The sequence below is a fragment of the Schistocerca nitens genome, chromosome 1, assembly GCF_023898315.1.
Source record: "Schistocerca nitens isolate TAMUIC-IGC-003100 chromosome 1, iqSchNite1.1, whole genome shotgun sequence".
Classification (NCBI taxonomy): Eukaryota; Metazoa; Arthropoda; class Insecta; order Orthoptera; family Acrididae; genus Schistocerca; species Schistocerca nitens.
The window spans coordinates 502,627,824-502,642,796 of record NC_064614.1 but is presented as its reverse complement, the minus strand read 5'-3'; positions in this window follow the sequence as shown (position 1 = coordinate 502,642,796).

Genomic DNA, 14,973 nt, shown 5'->3' with positions numbered 1-14,973 from the left:
TACTTTACATACGACCAGAATTTCTTCGGATTTTCTACCAAATTTCGAGACAATGTTTCGTTGTGGAACCTATTAAAGGCACCTCGCATTGAAGTCCGTGCCAAATTTCGCGCGTCTGTAAATTTTAGCCAATCTTCGGGATTTCGCGTTCTTCTGAACTTCGCATGCTTTTTCCGTTGCCTCTGCGTCTCTTCACATGTGCATTCGAGTTTGACTTCATTATTATTATGGGTGACAACGTGCGACCCAACTGACAGGTCGGTGGTGGAGCTTTTGGAACGATAGGACACTCGGCGACTTAAATCCGGCACGTGTCAGATGCGTTGAGGAGACGTATAGCATCATGTCCTCATGCACCAACGACTGTCCAAAAACCGCGCTGGTGGACGGATGGAACGCTCTACTGCAAGATCTTCTTACCCAGGGCCGGTTTTAGGAATTTTGGAGCCCCCTGCGAAGTCTGAGTTTGGGGCCCCTATTCTCTTTGTGAAATGTAATTTTGTTTACACTTTTATGTTTTTCGTGATTATGTAATTATGCTATGAGTATATGTGTGTGTGTGTGTGTGTGTGTGTGTTGTGTGTGTGTGTTGTGTGTGTGTGTTGTGTGTGTGTGTTTGTGTGTGTGTGTGTGTGTGCCCGCGCGCTCGTGCAAGTGTGTGTTAACTACTAGCTCACCTGCAACTTAGTATGGTAATTCCATGGGAAGTCGTAAGTAAGTTACTACTTTTTGGTGAAAAACGCATTCAGTTATTTCGTATATGGAGTGTAGCGTGTTAACCTCGAATTATAAGAATATCATATTATGTACAGTTCACAATATCTCCGTTCATCTTCTCTTTAAATGTAAACAGACGGTACTGCCACTCCGGATACGTCGCCAATCGGTTTTGCCATGTTAGATGTAAGAACTTTTGCGTTAAAATATGCACATAACTACCCGAAATACACACTAAAACAAGGAAAATATGCACCAGAAATATACCAACATGCACTTAAAATTATCTGCACCTAAAACCAAATCCAAATTTAATAGGAAATATAGGAATATAAAAATTTATTAAGTGTTTCTGACATTACAATAATACTGAACCAATTCTGAATTGATTTCGGTTGTGTCTATTCTACTAAATTATTAAATATTTTTTCAAGTATTTCAAGAAGCACATCTTTACATCTGTCAAAATATTTTTCTCATTTGGAAGAGTCCCCTCTGTGTCACATTGCGGTACGAAGGAGAACTTCATTGTTGTAATACCGCTTGCAAAATAATCCTCGAAAAGTACGTCCGGAATCATAATGCCTGATATGTTCTTCTTTAACTTACAAACTTAACAGCAAACAGGTATATGGCGATTCTGAAATATACAAAAAAACTTACTTATAGTATTTCATATAAATTGAGGGAATCACATATTGCCGATCGGTGTGGCCGAGCGGTTCTAGGCGCTACAGCCTAGAACCGCGTTACTGCTACGGTCACAGGTCGAATCCTGCCTCGGGCATGGATGTGTGTGATGTCCTTAGGTTAGTTAGGTTTAAGTAGTTCTAAGTTCTAGGGGACTGATGACCTCATAAGTTAAGTCCCATAGTGCTCAGACCCATTTGAACCATTTTTTAAATCACATATTACCACAAATATTGCAGCAGCTGTAACGACTGCTCGTTTTATCGTAATTTTTACTTTATAATAAGCAACAGCGGCTGATTCAACGCTGGATTGCCACATTGTTTGAAGCGTTGATCTGTTTTTACATTCAAGACAAGCTAACGCCGAGAGCTGTCGTAGAAATAAACTGTACTTCAACGCATTCTTAAACTATGTTTTCGTGATCCTTCATCACTCACGACGACATACTCGTAATAGTTCACAATAGTTACGAGCGAAGCCCGACTGGCCTGGTAGTAATACGTTGCCCAAAAAGTTAAGCACTGCTTTTTTTTTCTTCAACAATTCTTTATTGAACATAATGAGAAATACACACCGAAAGAATGGTGTTTCATCTACACACCATATTTTTGCACGTAGTCTCCATCCCGTTATATGGCCTTCCTCCAGCGCGAAACAAGGGTGTGTATGCTCTGTCGGTACCAAACCTTGTCCTGGTGGTGCAGCCAGTGCTTCACTGTGTGAATTACCTCCTCATCGTCCTCAAAATGTCTTCCACAAATGGCATCCTCTAATGGCGCAAACAAGAGAAAGTCCGAGGGGGCTAGGTCAGGGCTGTAGGGTGGGTGGGGTAATACTGTCCAACCCTGTTTTGCGATGTGTTCAGCAGTCTTCAAACTAGAGTGGGGCCGAGCGTGCAGCTGTGTTGCAGCAAAACATCTGTGTTGCTGTGGCGCCGATGTCGCCGGAAGCGCGTCTTGAGTTTTGTTAATGCTTCTGAATTAATCGTACCGCCACTTGGCATCACATCAATGAGAATCACACCTTCACAGTTCCAGAACACGGTGGTCATGACCGTACTGGCGGAAGCAGTTGCTTTGAATTTTTTCTTCTGTGGGGTGTGGCAATGGCGCTATTCCATCGACTGTAGTTTTGTTTCGGGTTCGGAATGGTCAACCCAGTTTTCATCACCTGTCACAATCCGGGAAAAGATGTCATTCCCCTCGGCTTCAAAACGTTGCAATAAATCAAAACAAGTGTATTTCCTGTGCGATTTGTAATCCACCGTTAGACACGGCGGGATCCATCTTGCACACACTTTTGAATATCCAAGAGTGAGGATAACTGCATCCACACTTCGTCTGCTGACTGACAGATGCAACATCAACTGCTGAGTTGTAATGTGTCTGTCCTCGCGGATGACATCTGCTCGCTGCAACACGTTAGGCTAGGCGCAAATTGAGACGCGTATAGCGCGTGTGGCGCGACGCAGCTCAGCGCGCGTTTTTGTGACATCACAGGTTCAAATGGGACCGCGCAAATTGCGACGCGACGCGACTGGGACGCGACACGCGCCTGCGCCAGGTCGCGCGGCGTTGTGGTTGAGGCAGTTTCTCGCGCCGCGCGTAACGCTTGCCTCGCTAGCACCGTGGGAAATTTGAGGCGGGGAGCGGAAAAGTAGCCCGGCCATATGCTCACATCGGAACGGCGCATATCAGCAGTGGTAGTATTGCCAATACGATAAATTTTGCCTTACTGTGTAGTGAACTTTACTGCCTTTGGGTAGTGCTTCGCTTTTCGCCATTTAAACGCTCCAGCTTTCTTCGTTAGCACGTTATACTTTTCTGTTATTTATATCTGCACAGTTTTGTTTTGTTTTTCTTCTGTCAAGAAAAATGTATACTTCAGTAACTGATGAGCCATTGGCCGCTGGAATTGCACCATATGCCTCCGTGATGTTTTCAGATCGCAAGAAGGGACAGAGGGTAGTGAATAAAGAAGCAAGGAATATTATAAAATCATGTGGTTAAGAATCAAGGCAGGAAAGTAAAGCAAGGTTATATTCTCGCTGCCTAGTAAGCTAGCGTATCTGTACGATCTGTTACAAAAATTTAGAAAGGGATAATCTCCACAGGTGTGATCCCTTTGTGCTTGTGGTAAAAAGCGTCCAAGATCTGAAGTACAGAAGTTTCACTGTGATTACTCTGATATGGATGTAATAATGTAATACGACTCACTGCACTACATGCATGTGAACAACATATTTCCAAAATGGTTCAAATGGCTCTGAGCACTATGGGACTCAACTTCTGAGGTCATTAGTCCCCTAGAATTTAGAACTAGTTAAACCTAACTAACCTAAGGACATCACAAACATCCATGCCCGAGGCAGGATTCGAACCTGCGACCGTAGCGGTCTTGCGGTTCCAGACTGCAGCGCCTTTAACCGCACGGCCACTTCGGCCGGCAACATATTTCCACTGCAAGCTAGAAACAGTCGAAAAGCAGTCTCAAATGACGTTTTAATTGGTTCGCCGTAATGAGAAAAAGCATTTCAATTGTTGCATGGACATTATCAGCATTAATAAACTAATTATGCAACAACAGGCTACACAAATGAAGAAAATGGTCGGTATTATTACGAAAGTAGGAATATCCTAAAAGAGTGTTATGATTAGATATATTTAATTTGTTGAGCTACGGTCGCAGGTTCGAATCCTGCCTCGGGCATAGATGTGTGTGATGTCCTTGGGTTAGTTACGTTTAAGTAGTTCTAAGTTCTAGGGGACTGATGACCACAGATGTTAAGTCCCATAGTGCTCAGAGCCATTTGAACCATTTAATTTGTTGAAATGTGCTGCTGACAAACGCAGATCTACTTTCATGACAATGTTTTTCGAACTCCATCTCACAAGGCACACAAGGCTAGCTTGTGCATTCCTGTCGCGCGCATATCCTTCGCTGCTGACAATACACTGACCATTGTGTTGTGCGACAGATCATTTGTTTATTTTTATCAATAACAACTATTTTATTCGCGATCACGCATTGTTAGTTTGGCAAGCCCTAGGTGAGTAAACAGTATATGGCATGTGCCTATAATTTCACCTGAAGGAACGCTCGTCATTATTTACTGCTCAGATCAAGAGAAAGAATAAAATCCTTCGGTAAATTTCCATTCCAGTCGCTCAGTGTTAAAAATACGATGGGTTACGGGGATTCCACCAAAATTCCAACAGAATTGCCAATCAGTTTTTGTTTGAGTTGTTAACCTTTTCTCATTCGAAGAAGCATCACTATTTATGAGTAAAGGCCACATTTTTCTTGGTGACTGGTTTAATTGTACTTCCTTTGTCACAATGTAATTTGCCAAACTCATCTCACAGCAGCTATTGAGACAGAATTCCGAAACGGAGGGCCTCATTAAACAAGTAATTGGCAATCACAGAGCTCAATAGCTTACGAAAAACCTCATAATATCGGTAGATAAGAAAGTTCCGTGTGTTTAATAATTGGCAAAACACTCTCCTCCTTGTGTGCTGTCATTCGCCAAACTTTCGTTTTGATGTCTCAAGCGGTTTAGGAGATAAGAGAGATGTTGCGAGTATTTCATTCTCGCGGGCGTGAGATCGGAAGTGAGCGCGCTACATGCGATCCATTTCCTCGAGATCGGAGGCAGATAGAGATCTCCTCCCAAGTCTAAACAAAAATTCAGCATGTTAGCTAAATATCATACGCAGCAACATATGGTGTAATACGCACCAAACGCAAAATCATAGCGACCCCTAATTTTCGTTGCAAACTTTTTGAGTTTTGCGTAGTGTCTTACTAAAATGTGTAGATCACAATAAGAATGGTCATTAGCGAGGTGATGGGCACTTCGTCACGAAGCTGACATACACTCCTGGAAATTGAAATAAGAACACCGTGAATTCATTGTCCCAGGAAGGGGAAACTTTATTGACACATTCCTGGGGTCAGATACATCACATGATCACACTGACAGAACCACAGGCACATAGACACAGGCAACAGAGCATGCACAATGTCGGCGCTAGTACAGTGTATATCCACCTTTCGCAGCAATGCAGGCTGCTATTCTCCCATGGAGACGATCGTAGAGATGCTGGATGTAGTCCTGTGGAACGGCTTGCCATGCCATTTCCACCTGGCGCCTCAGTTGGACCAGCGTTCGTGCTGGACGTGCAGACCGCGTGAGACGACGCTTCATCCAGTCCCAAACATGCTCAATGGGGGACTGATCCGGAGATCTTGCTGGCCAGGGTAGTTGACTTACACCTTCTAGAGCACGTTGGGTGGCACGGGATACATGCGGACGTGCATTGTCCTGCTCGAACAGCAAGTTCCCTTGCCGGTCTAGGAATGGTAGAACGATGGGTTCGACGACGGTTTGGATGTACCGTGCACTATTCAGTGCCCCCTCGACGATCACCAGTGGTGTACGGCCAGTGTAGGAGATCGCTCCCCACACCATGATGCCGGGTGTTGGCCCTGTGTGCCTCGGTCGTATGCAGTCCTGATTGTGGCGCTCACCTGCACGGCGCCAAACACGCATACGACCATCATTGGCACCAAGGCAGAAGCGACTCTCATCGCTGAAGACGACACGTCTCCATTCGTCCCTCCATTCACGCCTGTCGCGACACCACTGGAGGCGGGCTGCACGATGTTGGGGCGTGAGCGGAAGACGGCCTAACGGTGTGCGGGACCGTAGCCCAGCTTCATGGAGACGGTTGCGAATGGTCCTCGCCGATACCCCAGGAGCAACAGTGTCCCTAATTTGCTGGGAAGTGGCGGTGCGGTCCCCTACGGCACTGCGTAGGATCCTACGGTCTTGGCGTGCATCCGTGCGTCGCTGCGGTCCGGTCCCAGGTCGACGGGCACGTGCACCTTCCGCCGACCACTGGCGACAACATCGATGTACTGTGGAGACCTCACGCCCCACGTGTTGAGCAATTCGGCGGTACGTCCACCCGGCCTCCCGCATGCCCACTATACGCCCTCGCTCAAAGTCTGTCAACTGCACATACGGTTCACGTTCACGCTGTCGCGGCATGCTACCAGTGTTAAAGACTGCGATGGATCTCCGTATGCCACGGCAAACTGGCTGACACTGACGGCGGCGGTGCACAAATGCTGCACAGCTAGCGCCATTCGACGGCCAACACCGCGGTTCCTGGTGTGTCCGCTGTGCCGTGCGTGTGATCATTGCTTGTACAGCCCTCTCGCAGTGTCCGGAGCAAGTATGGTGGGTCTGACACACCGGTGTCAATGTGTTCTTTTTTCCATTTCCAGGAGTGTATAACGCTACAAGTAAGGCAAAAATCATATATTTTCAGAGAATAGTTTCTGTAAAATCGTTTGAGAAAGATAAGAGGCTGCGCACGCTTCGGTTCAGTCAACGCAGAGCGTCGCCAGTCGGCGCGTGCGAAGTGTGGTGTACGCGGCGCAATATGCGCTGGAGCCGCGCGACCTGTGCGGCACGTGCGTGTCGCGCTGTAGTGTCGTGTCACGTCACACGTGCTATACGCTTCTCAATTTGCGCCTAGCCTTAGGCTAGGCGCAAATTGAGACGCGAATAGCGCGTGTGGCGCGACGCAGCACAGCACGTGTTTTTGTAACATCACAGGTTGAAATGGGTCCGCGCAAATTGCGACGCGACGCGACTGGGACGCGACACGCGCCTGCGCCAGGTCGCGCGGCGTTGTGGTTGAGGCAGTTTCTCGCGCCGCGCGTAACGCTTGCCTCGCTAGCACCGTGGGAAATTTGAGGCGGGGAGCGGAAAAGTAGCCCGGCCATATGCTCACATCGGAACGGCGCATATGAGCAGTGGTAGTATTGCCCATACGATAAATATTGCCTTACTGTGTACTGAACTTTATTGCCTTTTGGTAGTGTTTCGTTTTTCACCATTTAAACGCTCCAGCTTTCTTCGTTAGCACGTTGTACTTTTCTGTTATTTATATCTGCACAGTTTTGTTTTGTTTTTCTTCTGTCAAGAAAAATGTATACTTCAGTAACTGATGAGCCATTGGCCCTTGGAATTGCACCATATGCCTCCGCGATGTTTTCAGATCACAAGAAGGGACAGAGGGTTGAATAAGGAAGTAAAGAATACTATAAAATCATGTGATTAAGAATCAAGGCAGGGAAGTAAGGCAAGGTTATATTCTCGCTGCCTTGTAAACTAGCGTATCTGTACGATCTGTTACTAAAATTTAGAAAGGGATAATCTCCACAGGCGTGATCTCTTTGTGCTTGTGGTAAAAAGAGTCCAAGATCTGAAGTATAGAAGTTTCACTGTGATTACTCTGATATGGATGTAATAATGTAATACGACACACTGTACTACATGCATGTGAACAACATATTTCCACTGCAAGCTAGAAACAGTCGAAAAGCAGTCAGAAATAACAATGTTTTAATTGGTTCGTCTTGATGAGAAAAAGCATTTCAATTGTTGCATGGACATTATCAGCATTAACAAACTAATTATACAACAACAGGCTACACAAATGAAGAAAATGGTCGGTATTATTACGAAAGTAGGAATATCCTAAAAGAGTGTTATAATTAAATATATTTAATTTGTTGAAATGTGCTGCTGACAAAGGCAGATCTACTTTCATGGCAATGTTTTTCTAACTCCATCTCACAAGGCACACATGGCTAGCTTGTGCATTCCTGTCGGGCGCATTATCCTTCGCTGCTGACAATACACTGACCATTGTGTTGTGCGACAGACCAATTGTTTATTTTTCTCAATAACAACTATTTTATTCGCGATCACGTGTCAGTTTGGCAAGCCCTAGGTGAGTAAACAGTATCTGGCATGTGCCTATCATTCCGCCTGAAGGAACGCTCGTCATTATTTTAATACTGCTCAGATCAAGAGAAGGAATAAAATCCTTTGGTAAATTTCCATTCCAGTCGCTCAGTGTTAAAAATACGATGGGTTACGGGGATTCCACCAAAATTCCAACAGAATTGCCAATCTGTTTTTGTGTGAGTTGTTAACCTTTTATCATTCGAAGAAGCATCACCATTTATGAGTAAAGGCCACATTTCTCTTGGTGACTGGTTTAATTGTACTTCCTTTGTCACAATGTAATTTGCCCAACTCATCTCACTGCAGCTATTGAGACAGAATTCCGAAACGGAGGGCCTCATTAAACAAGTAATTGGCAATCACAGAGTTCAATAGCTTACGAAAAACCTCATAGTATCGGTTTGCAGTAACATAAAAGAAGAAATTTCATGTTTATCTTCGTACTAGGAAGCTCTTGTTTCGCTAGCTGTCGATAACTCTTAAAAAATTTGTCACTGGAGATAAGAAAGCTCCGTGTGTTTAATAATTGGCAAAACATTCTCCTCCTTCTGTGCTATCATTCGCCACACTTTCGTTTCGATGTCTCGAGCGGTTTAGGAGATACGAGAGATGTTGCGAGTTTTCATTCTCGCGGGCGTGAGATCGGAAGTGAGCGAGCTACATGGGATCCATTTTCTCGAGATCGGAGGCAGATAGAGATCTCCTCCCAAGTCTAAACGAAAATTCAGCATGTTAGCTAAAATTCATACGCAGCAACATATGATGTAATATGCACCAAACGCAAAATCATAGCGACCCCTAATTTCCGTTCCAAACTTTTTGAGTTTTGCGTAGTGTCTTACTAAAATGTGTACATCACAATAAGAATGGTCATTAGCGAGGTGATCAGCACTTCGTCACGAAGCTGACATATAACGCTACAAGTAAGGCAAGAATCATATGTTTTCAGTGAATAGTTTCTGTAAAATCGTTTGAGAAAGATAAGAGGTTGCGCGCGCTTCGATTCTGTCAGCGCAGAGCGTCGCCAGTCAGCGCGTGCGAAGTATGGTGTACGCGTCACAATATGCGCTGGACCTGCGCGACCCGTGCGGCACGTGCGTGTCGCGCTGTAGTGTCTTGTCATGTACCACGTGCTATACGCTTCTCAATTTGCGCCTAGCCTTAGGTGTGACAGCCGTGGATGGTCTCCCCGACCGCTGCAAATCGTGGAGCTCCGCCGCACCGGCCACTGATGACCTGACCTCACCCTCCGTGCCCAGTGACTGACTGTACTTCTGTCGACAGCAGGTGCTTCATAGGCTTTGCACAAGTGTTTTTGAATATTCCCCACAGTTGCTTCCTCTGTAGTGAGAAATTCAATGACGGCACGTTGCTTGTAACGTACATCACCTACATACGCCATTTTGAAACTGTCCTGCAGCTACGCTATCTGTCGGAAGTGACGGAAACTTGGCGCGCTCACTCAGGAGACCTCAAATAATACTTACGTAACGTTTCGTATTCGTAGAATTGTTTTCGGCTGAGAAAAAAAATGCCTAAGTTTTACATGCATCGCTCTAACCATGCAAAATTAGGCATATAATTTAATAGATGCTGTCTAACGATAAATAAAACGGGGAGAAGTCTCCTAAATTGTAAAAACATTACTTTAAAAATTACTCACCTAAATCTTCATTTTTCTTACTTTTTGAGCGAACGAACATGCAGTCTCTCTTTCCACGGCTATTTATGGCTACAGACACTTGTATGCACAATCACATTCGGAATAGAATTGTGAAATTTGGGAAAACGACTTGCAAGTTTATTTCGAAAATGTAGTGAAGTACTCCTAAACATGTGTTTGCAGTTTGTGAAAGCATAGCAGATAACAGCCCCAATTCTTTTAAAGATACTGCGAATTTATGTTTCCTGAATGCATTTTAGGGTATCCCAAATGTTCAGCAAGATTTCTGCGTCTTCTGTTAACATCGTATTTCTTTGTCGCCAAGTTCTTAATGTTAAAGTAACACTGAACAAGTCACAGTAATTAGTGAGCTGCTGGAACCTTTCCTTCAGAGACATAATAGTGGTGTTTGCCACAGCATAGAAGATGTTTACCCTTAAGCAGTTCTCTTCCCCTGGAATGAGTTCACCCTTACTTTCGTAAGAAAACTGCCTTTTAATAGTTGCAAATCTGTTATCTCAGCAACATTTTCTAAAAATTAAACCAATTCCTGTTCTTCTTTCTTAACCTTTTCAAAACTTTTGTCTCTATGTTCTGTTGACTTCATAAATTTTACTGTAGTGACTAATTGCATACCTTCTTGCCGAACTGCTTTATTGACTCTATTAACATTGCAAATGACGTTATGCCACACCACACCACACAAAGGAAACTTAAATTTTGAGTTTTCTTTCTGGAGACTAGATAGTTCACTGAAACACATTGGATCATTTTTGCATGTGTTCTTTAACTCTGTTAATGCAAGTCTTACTTTATTAAGCTCAGATCTTACAACCCCAACACATTCAGTTTTAGACTCTCATCTTGAATCGTACAGCGGCGACAGAATCCGGTTTACGTGATGCACGAGTTCTTCTCAGCTCTTCTCGGAGGCAGAAAATAATATAAACAATCTTTGAATTACACAAAAAATGTAGCGTGATTGTAGATGATTTAACTGCATCACTAACAACCAAGTTCAAACGACGAGCACAGCAAGAGATATAAAAAGCTCTTGGATTTTCTTCGATGATACGAGCTTGAGTACCACTCGTCTTACCATTCATGTTGCTCCCGTTGTCGTAAGATCGTCCCTTACGATCTGCATGCGATATGGATGTAACAATTCCGTAAGACATTTTCCAGTAGTGTTCCTTACTTCAAAAAAGCCAAAAAAATATTCATCGATTGCAGCTGGTTTGGAAAACCCATCTACCACTCTTAATTGTTCCCTGTGACTTAAATCTGGTGCCTGTATTATTCTTGAGAATGGTATCCTTCATGATAGAATCTCATCAGAAATTATTGTAATGATTTCATTTTCTGTGTCCTTACTTAAAAAAGGAACCAAGCTTCCAGATTTCGCCACACAATTAATAGGATCATTTAATACACTGTCGAACTTGGCTATTAATTCTACTTAGCCTAAAAAGTTTCCATTATCTGGACTTACCAACATTTCATGGTCGCGTCTTAATAGAAAATTTCTTTCAGTAAGGAAACATACTGTGGAAAATAAACCGATCTGCTGAACCAAGATATCAGAAACATCAGAACCCTTAACTCGCACGCGCCCGCCCGTAGGTTAGCAGTAGAAATCCCAAACCGCTTCCTGGTCAGATGGCGCATTTTATCTAGCAGGCACGGCGGACTACGCCGGTCGGCGATCTCGAATGTTTCTGGTATTACCGCACAGGCCAGCGGCTGACTGGTACAGAAATGTAAATCTCTCTTTTCGTCGGTTCACTGGCAGAACGACTGCCGCAGTATTCATCAAAGCTGCCTGGTTCAACAAAGAATAGAATCAATAAAGAAGGTGCTCTTGACAGCGGGACTAGCATGAAAGAACGCTATTAAAATACTAAATTCGAATTTTTTTTTCTTTTGACAGGAAACCATACTTACCGTGCAGAGGATGCACTGCCGTTCGTGGTGATCACAAACCCTATTTTAACAGCCACATTCTGCCATTTATAATAAATCATAAATCGCATTTACTTCACTGTAATTATTCTCTTTAAGTAAAAATATCACTTTGGCTTGTTGCACTGAGTATTTCTTTCAGTTTCTTCTGTATTACACTGTATTAGTTCTTTCTGTCTGTAGTCCAACTTTCATCGAGCTGTGTTACTTGACCGGCCGGGGTGGCCGAGCGGTTCTAGGCGCTACAGTCTCGAACCGCGCGACCGCTACGGTCGCAGGTTCGAATCCTGCTTGGGCATGAATGTGTGTGATGTCTTTAGGTTAGTTAGGTTTAAGTAGTTCTAAGTTCAGATCAATGTAGTTGAAACTGAATAAATAACAGTACCAATGGTCAGGGGAAATGACATGGCTTAGATATAGATGTACCGACATGTGATTTGGAGAGTCTAACACAGTTTGTTGGATGTCGAAAACCCTAATGTGTTAATCTGATGTGACTGCCTTAAAAAAATTTCTCTCCCAATTTTAAGTAGGACAGAGTTCAACATCACTGTCATCACTGTCATCGCTGACACATGAGCGGAAATGACTTCACCTTCACTACTTTTAGAAAAGTACCCAGGCTGGGTCTCAGGACAAGCATCTGCACACAGAAAAGCTAGATGTTCTAGAATCGGTATTGCTCTTCTACTGGAGCGTATACTGAAACATGTAACACTGATTACCATATACTGATGACTACGTTCTCGTAAGAGACACGGAGTATAAATTACAGGTAGCGCGCTTGTGTTTAAGTTTTATGCTCTCATTGCAAATCAAACGTATGATCTAACAAAACAAAAATATTGTTTTTTCTGTGTACCGAACGTGAGTGTTACATACGGCAGAGGACTTCTTTCATGTGTGATATAAAAGTTAAAACACGTATAGCATTGCGTAACAGAATACTTCATTTCTGAGCGACAGAAAATAACAGCATGTACTGGCGCTGCTGGGAGAGTTATGGGATAAACACTTCATACAGACGACTCATAGCTCACCGTATATGACGAACAACTTGACAGATTCAAAGAACGACGAATTTCTAAAACTGAGGCAGGCAAACGCATCTGCGATACAAAAATTTTTGACAGACATATAAATAAATCCAGATTAATAAAGGATGCCAAGCACTTGATTCATAAAGTTTTTTCCACCTTACGAATGCATGAAATTGCGTTTCCTCGTAACAGTGCGTAGGCTCAGAAAATTTACCATTTTTAGCGAAACGTTTGACAGCAGCAGTTAGGAGCCTACGATACCTATTAAGTAGTCATAGTAGTTTGATTTTATTGTCTTAAAAGCCCTCGCTGTAGTCGTAGTAGTTTGATCTTATTGTCTTAAAAGCCCTCGCTGTGGGATTCCTCAAACATTGATTATGATGTCAGACGTCAATATTTGGAGTGAGGAGGTAAGGCATTAAAAAATACACGTTGTTTTACTGCAGTTTCGTTGGAATACTTTTGTAATACAATTGCCTATCGACGTATTCGTATATTCCGTCCAGTCATTCCTCATCAGCGGGTAATTCTGGACTAAATAAATGATGGATGAGGCATTGCGTCTGTAAAGTCAAAAGCTATTTCCCGCAGCGCAACCGTTAACAATGCAATCATAACGACTTTTTGGATAGAACATCTAAACTACTGAGCTGGCGAAAATTCCTGAATATCAGTCACGGCTTGCAATAGTCAGTGCCCCCAAACTTCGTTTTACTAAAAATTTCACTACTGTGCTCACATCTCCTTGTGCATATACTGTCGTTCTCCAGTTTCCCCAATTTTTTTTATGCACACAAAAATGTACGCTTCTCTTTATAGTTCAGATATTTGCAGCCTCAGCTCATCTGATAATTTTTTACCGATGGTGATTCCCGAGTTAAAATGGTGCATGAATATCCTCCGGGAAAAAGTAATGCTAAAATCGAATGCCAGTTAACTGCTGCTTATAAACTTCTCTATGGTTGCTATGAACAAAGCTGACACAGAAATATCCTGACAGGTTAAACCGATTGCCGAAGCAGGAACATTACCTTTCGCGGACAATGCTCATAACAAGTGAGCTACCCACGAAAGAATCACGACCCACAATCGCAGCTTTACTGTCGCCAGTGCCAATCCCCAACCTTCCAAACCAATAAAAATTCAGTTGCCTACCTACCGGAATTAATACTCTTGACAGAAAGGGTATTGTGGAGACCTGGCTTAACCACAGCGTAGGGGACTTTTTCCGGAATAAATCTTTGACTCTGCTCCCGGTATATGGTTTTAATTTGTCAATACATTTCATATGAGCGCACACTCGGCTACAGAGTGAAAGAGCGAAAGATTCATTCTAGGGAAACATGTTTCTTATTTCTACAATACAATTAATTATTTAAAAACGAAATGTGAAGTTCAAATGCGACCAACATTCGTAGACATGCACGTAATGTGAAGACTCTGACGTTGAAACTCTTGCGAGGACATTCTAGTAGTTTTCAAATCCCTATTTTAGAAGGTGGAAGTCAGCGGGAGATAGTCTTACCTAGAAAACAATATTCTTATTCTCCTGACGTATCTGCAATAATGTATCACCAAACATTTGTTCATTATATAGGCATACGCAGTATCCTGAATTCCGTGGTACATTTCTAATTATAACGAGAGAGTTACGATATCTTTCCTTTTATAAACTTAGTAAATTTACAAAATTTGCTTTCCTGATTGTATTACTACGCCTACTTATACAAAGTGATATCGGAATTAAGTACATACCAGACGATATTTTCGATTCTGCCATTACCATGTCCATAGATTCCGTCATGCCTTTTGCAGACAATCCCATGTTTGAATTGTTACAGGAATTTCCGCCGATATTCTCCTTCACAGGGTCGACTCTTCGTGTGTCTTTGCTCATATTTTACCCACCACTTCTACATGTAGATCGCGCAACAACGTTTTCGTAATACACTGGGGTGACAAAAGTCTTTGATGCTTCCCAATATAGTGTCGAAGGTCCTTTTGACTCGACGTGGCATGGACTCAACAAGTTGTTAGAAGTCCCATGCATACAGGTAAAGATTTAGCCA